The 7,626-nt window shown below is 37.8% G+C and overlaps 1 long non-coding RNA gene across 1 annotated transcript; it reads left to right on the top strand.

The window, feature by feature from the left end:
- Positions 1-5,113: 5,113 nt before the first annotated feature.
- Positions 5,114-5,926, top strand: LOC144987374 (uncharacterized). The gene is made up of 3 exons (XR_013651256.1): positions 5,114-5,288; positions 5,468-5,713; positions 5,797-5,926. It is a non-coding gene; the product is annotated as an uncharacterized LOC144987374 (long non-coding RNA).
- Positions 5,927-7,626: the final 1,700 nt, after the last annotated feature.

A 7,626-nucleotide genomic window follows, 5' to 3' on the forward strand; every position in this document is an offset into this window, starting at 1 on the left:
AGTTTTTAACAGCTAAGTGTGAAACAAAGGCAACAGACAAACCACATTCACAGTTAGAAGAAGATTTAAATGATTATATGAAATAGTTTCTCATATTCAACAATAATATAAAATATTCTATAAGTTTATGCTTTTTTGAGTAGAAGAAAACCTTATTTTATTAATTATTTTTTATAAAATAACATCATATTTTTATGTTTAGCTGCTGTTTTGTGATCTGACAGTAAAAGAGTCAAGAATCTGTCAGCTGAACATGAAGGAGTCAAATGGTTGTGGTCTGCTGGTGTTTTCCTGCTTCTCTCTGTTGTTGCTGTGAGAGGAGCTGATCTTCCTCCTGGTTCCAAACATTTGACTCCCAACTCATGTCACCATCAAGCAGGTCACCTTCACTGCTTCAACACCAATTGTTGACTAGAACAAAACTTCATTTTAGTAGTTATTTTTACGAAATAACATCATGTGTTTATGTTTAGCTGCTATTTTGTGATCTGACAGTAAAAAAGTCAAGAATCTCTCAGCTGAGCATGAAGGAGTCAAATGGTTGTGTTCTGCGTGTGTTTTCCTGCTTCTCTCTGTTGTTGCTGTGAGAGGAGCTGATCTTCCTCCTGGTTCCAAACATTTCACTCACAACTCATGTCACCATCAAGCAGGTCACCTTCACTGCTTCAACACCAATTGTTGACACATTGTTGTTCATTCAGATGGAAACAGCAGTGAAATCAATCAGTCTGTAAATCAAAGGTTGAAGTGATGAAAAAGGGGGCAGTGTTCTTTGTTGGGAGAAGTTCAGGGTTTATTCACACAAAAAGTGACTTTCGGAGCAGCTTCAAAGTGTTTCTGAAACACAAAGAAACTGCAACAAATGACTAAATCATTTCAGGGAGAAAATTCTTTAGAACATGAGCGACTGAAAGGATGAAAATGGACAAAGTTCACCTTCTCATGACTTCATGCTGCAGCAGTTTTTATATTTTCTTCTTCATCTGGTGTGAATGATGTGATGTTAACACTTCAACCAGGAAGTGACCATAAAATGCAGAAATAGAAAATGTTTCTGCACTGAGACCATGTGACTCTTCACATCCCAGAAGCTGATCTTAGTGGTTTAGAAGAATGAAGACATTTGCTGTTAGAAGAGAGGACACGGATGAACAAAGAGCAGAACTACTATCAGTCAGTCCACACTGTGAGTATTCTAGACTTACCAGAATGAAATAACTTTTTTCTTGTCATCAGTCTTTATTAAATCAGTTTAGCTTTTTTTATTCCTGCTCAGTCGAGGACGTTGTGACAGTTGTGTTATTGTTATCTAAAAGAAGGAAACTAGAAGTTAGTGAGTCTTTTCCATTCAATCTTTACAGAAAACATCATGTTTTTTTAGTTTCTCACAGTTCTTTGCTTTTCCTGAAACACACTTTCATTTTTCTCTTTTCCATCAGGATTTTCTCATCAGTGTGATTTGATTGTGAGGATGGGACACACTCTGCTCTGTAAACTGGAGTTCATCTGTGAGTTTTTCACAAGAACTTTTGCTGTTTTCATCACATTCATCTGGAAAAATGTCAAACCAAAGAAAAACTATTTTTGAACTAAATTGTTAGAATTTCATGTTTCAACTGCAGCTGTTTTCTCCACAGGATTCAGCTGAACTCTATCAGGGATCATGATGAACAGTTTTCTTTAGAAAGAAATCATTTTTCTTGGTTTATTTACTAAAACTTTGACATTATTGTTAGAGAAACCATTGACTTAATGTCACATTCATTGACAGTTTTAGTTTAATTTCTTTCTATTGTTGAAATATTGTATCAGTTTCTGAATCTCTGATGTTTCCATCTTTCATGTACAGTAGTGCTGTATTCACTCCTCCACAGTGGACACACTGAAGGTGACACTTTTGGACTTTTTGATGTTTCTTTTCATAATTTTTACATTCATGTCAGTTTGATGCATCATTTTTAGACAAAAAACCTGATTGATTTTAAAATGTTAATGTTTGTTTTTTTTCAAAAGTTTTCATTTTTTGTAAATTGTGTGTTTGTGTTTTTTCTAGATGCTGTGTTGACCTTTGAACCCAAATGGTCAACTTTTTTTGTTGGAGAATCTTTAACCTTCAAATGTGACATGAAGGAAGGAAGAACAGATGAATGGAAATACACATTGAAGAGAAGTGATTGGATACCTTATTCTGACGTCGCACAACAAGAACTCCAACTAAATCCTCTGTATGAACGAGACAGTGGTGATTTTCAGTGCTGTGGTCTCAGGAAGGGTTCAGATTATACAAAGTGCAGCAACAGAGTCTCTATACGTGTATCAGGTAATTTATTAGTGTGTTTTAGACATGACTCATTTTATGAGAGAATTTATATTTAAGAATGTAATCATGTTGAACAAACTAAAGCATCTATTCAAAATGGATGTTTTTACATAATCATTCCTAAATGTATAAACTCTGCTTATAGATATAACTGATGCAACATTATTGTCATAATTATTAAGTGTAAATGTGTTTGTCAAACATTGCAGACAGAGCCAGAGCCACACTGACAGCAGCAACAACAACTGTGTCAGTAGGAGACAGAGTGACACTGATCTGCTCTGTGGAGAAATCTGCTGGTTGGAAATATGAGTGGTTCAGAAGAACCTCACACACCTCTGAAGACACAATCAATGATGGACTAAATGGAAACATCAGAGTCTCACAAGGAGGAATCTACAGATGCAGAGGATTTAGAGGAGAACCAGCCGTCTACTCTGATCCAAGTGATGAAGTCACCATTCAAATAACCTGTGAGGGATTTCACTTTATTGAAAGCTTTTCACAATCATTGATTTGAACATTAAAAATGTGTTTTATTGTTTTTAAATCTGATGGAAACAGTTTCCAACAAAGTCAGTGTAACCCAAAAACCCAGCTGGTCTCAGATCTTCAGAGGAGAGACGATCACTCTGACATGTGAGGTTCAGGGAGGTGAAGGAGTTCAGTGGGAGTATGAATGGAGAACACCTCAGTCACAGACATTCAGGACAAAGCAGAAAGACTGGACTATCACAGCTTCCATCAGTGGAGACTACAGCTGTAAGAGCAGACCCACAGAGGATTCATATTCTGCTACAAAGTGGAGTGAAGCTTTAAGGTTGTCTGTTTTAGGTAAATTTGATTTTTTAAGTTTGTTAAAACACATCAAAATATCTGTGTTTTATAAGAATGAATGTAGGAAATAGACAAATAAATGATCCTTATTTATAAATGTATTTTTTCTTAAGACTTTTATTTGAGATGTTTGTCTCTGTTTAGACAGATAATTACATCCATTTGTTGAACTCCACAGCACACAAACCAAAGGCTGAACTGAAGATCACAAAGTCTCCAGTAGGGGGCAGAGTGACCCTGAGCTGTTCAGTGAAGCCTTCATCATCTGCTTGGAGTTTCTTCTGGTTCAGAGGAGAGAAACCCTCCAAACTGCTGAGAACACAAGATGTTGATTTCCTCTCAAATGGACAAATCAGAGTCTCACAGGGAGGAGTCTACAGATGCAGAGGAGGAAGAGGAGAACCAGTTTATCACACAGAGTTCAGTGATCCAGTAAACAGTGAAGGTAAGTTTAAAAAGGTTTTAATGGAGTAAAAAATAAAAACAGTTCAAAGTTTTTTATTTTGAACAATATCTATGAATCTGTTAAGTTTTAGTACTAAAGTTCTTCACTCTAATTTTTTAAGCACAACTTCTTCTTCCCTTTTAACTAGAAAGTCACTGGAACAAATATGTCTTCTAAAAAGGCCAAAATGAGCCCTGCTGTAAATGTAAACACATAAAACTAACAAAAGGATGTTGGTGTGACACTGTGTGCTTGATTTGAAAACAGCTGTGAAAATATTCAATCTTAATCATTAAATTACTGTTTCCTTTTTTATGGTTTTGATTGGCATATTTGAAAATACACAGCAGGGAGGGGTACTGGTAACCATAGCAACTTAGTGACTGGAACAATTTGTGATGAAAAACCAACATAACTGTGGAATAGACAGAATTAAAAATACTGAGTCCATTTCAGCTAAAGAGCATTGCTGTGTTTCTGTTGCAGTTCCTGCAAAAATCAAAGTGTTGCACGCTGACAGAGTTGGTCCATCATCTGTAAAAGTGAAACATTGACAATAAATGATCTCTGTTGAAGAGAAGCTGCTGATCATTTCTTCCAATAGTGTAGTTTGTCATAGAGGCTCTGTCATAGAGCAGCAGAAGTCACAGCAGAGCAGCAGAGAGGTCAAAACAATCTTGAAGAAAGTGAAAAATCTCCTGCTTCATTTCTGTCTGACAGCAGAGTTATCAGAGTTCTGTCAACCTGTGGAGCTTCTTCTATCAGAACCAAAGGTGTCACATGAAAGAGTTTGGTCAGAAACACAACCAAGTCACTAAAAACAACACTATTTCTCCCCCAGAACCTGTCCTGAGAGTGTCTCCATGGTGGTTGAGTCCTGGAGCCTCAGTGACTCTGAGCTGTGAGGTTGAACATGTGTCTGCAGGATGGAGCTTCTACTGGTATAAAGCTGTTCCTGATCTATCACACAAGTCTGGCTCTTACAGCTATGAGCTGCTGCCTGCTAGCTCCAATGGGACTGCAGACAACTCCTACATCATTCATGGACAGACACACACAGCAGGATATGTGTGCAGAGCTGGAAGAGGAGAGCCACACTTCTACACTCTTTACAGTCAGCCTCACTTTGTCTGGTCTGGAGGTCAGACTTCTGATTGTTGATTCATTTCTGTCAACACTGAATGATTTCTCTTCACATTTCTAATGCCGTCAGATTCTGCTCTTTAGTTTGCTTCTTTCCACTTATTGCTAACAGTCAACTGTCATTCAAAATGTTGGAAACAAATGTTTCTTTTTCATTTGCATAGAGCCATTCTAACTCCAAGCCATTGAATGAAAATCCATTGAAACACATTTGTTTTTGTGTCTCTTTGCTCTCCAAATGAAGCTAAAGTGTGCTGATCTTCATCCTGTTTGTTTTCAGATCTTCATCCATCAGCGTCTCTCTCAGTGAGTCCCGACAGAGTCCAACACTTCACCTCTGACTCTGTCTCACTGAGCTGTGAGGAAACTCTGCTGAGTGGAGAGTCAGCAGGTTTCTGCTTCCTGACTTCCTGTCATTCTGTTCTGACTGGGGAACAATGAATGGATCAACATGTCATGTTCAGAAGATCCAGTCCAGTAATGCAGTGTACTGGTGTGAGTCTGGATCAGCATTCAGCAACGCAGTCAACATCACTGGACACTGTGAGTGGAAACATGTTTGGATTCCTATTTTTAGCTTGACTTTCATCATTGGATTGATTTGAAACACATGCAGAAGTTGAAGATGGATTTAGATGATCAACTGGATGTCAAAGCAGAATGAAGCAGACGTCAAACATGTTGGGATCATATGTGATGAAGATGAATGTTGATGTTTCCAGATGATGATGAGCTTCTCCTGCTGAGTCCTGTCCATCCTGTGACTGAGGGACATTCTGTTACTCTTGGCTGCAAGTTGAGGACAGAAAATCTTCTTTCTAAAGTGTTTTTCTATCAAAATGACACAATCATCCAAAGTGAGAGCAGAGTGGAGATGATCATCCCTGCAGTGTCAAAGTCTCATGAAGGCTTCTACAAGTGTCAATCCTCAGGAAAAGAATCACCACAGAGCTGGTTGGCAGTAACATGTCAGCAAATCTCTATTGATTCATTGGAAATCCTTTAGGTGATAATATTTACATATATTTGAATAAAACATGTTTTTTTACAGCTACATCCAGACCTGACAGCTCCTCATTTCCTGTCTTGGTTGTTGCTCTAACTTCTGTAGTTTTGGTCATTTTTCTATTCATGATGTGGTTTCTCTACAAAAGATCAAGAGGTGAGAAATATTATTATTATTAGATAATATTCATAATAATCTCATGTTAATCAATAACAGATTTTTCTCTTTTCCAGATTCAGACATCATCAGGTTTGTGCAGCTCTGTGTTTCTATGTTTGAAGTGTGACAGATGATTTTCTTGGAGATGATGTTTTCAATCATTCTAATCTTTCTATTTCTTTCTTCTCAGCAGGTCTGATGAACAAAATCAGAATTATGTTCCAGATGAGATTGATGCTCAACACAACACATATGCCTCTCTGCTCCATGGTCAGCTTGAATTCTGACTTCTTATTTTTCATGAAGAAATCATTGAATGAACATGTTTGAAAAGTTTGTCTGAAATTTCTAATTTCATTTTCTTCTGGTTTGTATTTGAAGGTGATGTTCCTCTTTATGAGTCACTCAGAGGCCTTGAAGACCCAGAAAATGATCCAGATTATGCCAACATAGGTAATCTGAGGGTATTTTTTGGTTGATGTAATGGATTATTTTTTTTGCAATAGTTCAGTTTGTTTAAACTCAGAAAGTGACTCACTGAGACAGAATCAGTAAAAGGTTGATCCACAAATTTATGCTTCCTGCTGACATGAACTGCAAGTTTGGCTTCTCCAACAATGAAATGAAGCAGTTGTCTTTTCTCTTTGTCCACCTTCTTGAACCCTGACCCATAAATAAAACATCAAATAGAAAAACTGACAGTAAAACAGCAAACACAAACATATAAAGAGAGAAGAGGCCTGAAAGGCTAAAAAATCATGAGAAAGTGTCTCCCTTAGGTCACAAAAAGGGCAGCGGTCAGAAACAGTGGTTGAGAACAAAGATAAAGCAGTTCCAAATAACAGCCCCATGTCAGATCCTCCATTGGAGGTCACCAGTTCTCTTCAGTTTAGGAGCTTTTTAAAGAACTCTCCACTGCGGTCCATCCTCCCCTCCACTCAGTTTTTCAGTCCATGCACTGGAAAGGCGGTTCTGCAGCTTAGTCCTGTTCAAAGCCTTCACTCGGTTAATATACAACGTCCTCCTGTCTGCACAGTGAAGACAGCTGTTCCAGGGTCAGAACTACAGAGCTGCAAAATGAAGGTCAACTGAAGTCCAGGGGTGGTTTCATCCCAAATCTCCAACCAAAGATCAAAGGCTCCTTTAAGAGCTAAAACAGAGAGGGAGAGGTTTTTATTTATTTCACAACACTCAAACGGTGCAGATACTTAAAACACTCTCATAAAAAGAAGGTAACCTACGTAAATCTAAAAGTTTAGTGTCCATCAAAAACAGAGAATCCTCCAGCCTCAGACCACTCTCATGCTTCAAGACAGTATTTTGTTGTCTGCTATCAATTCACAACAATTTAAATAAAGAAATACTCAGAAATGTAGTTTTAATTTCCTTTATAAATGTCCTCTATCATGAGAAAAATGCTACAAGAACATTTTAAAACACCAAGAAGAGGAAGCATGTTTTCTATGAGACTGAAGGGTTTGAGCAACACAAGTTAGGAAATTCACCAAGACTCTCAGAATCTATGTGATCTTCCTCTGGAGGAAGAGGATGAAGATCATAGATGGACTTTGATGTTTTCTGCTGCTTTTGTTTGACTCGTGCAGCTTCTGCTCTCAGACTGACATTCTTCAGGTCTTTGATGAGGATTTTCTTCTGGTTGAACTTGACTTTGGTGGAACTGATGGATTCCTAGTTTGAATGCTGCCAGTGCTTTAC

This window comes from Oryzias latipes, chromosome 18, assembly GCF_053564925.1.
Source record: "Oryzias latipes strain Hd-rR chromosome 18, Olatipes_Hd-rR_3.1".
Classification (NCBI taxonomy): domain Eukaryota; kingdom Metazoa; phylum Chordata; class Actinopteri; order Beloniformes; family Adrianichthyidae; genus Oryzias; species Oryzias latipes.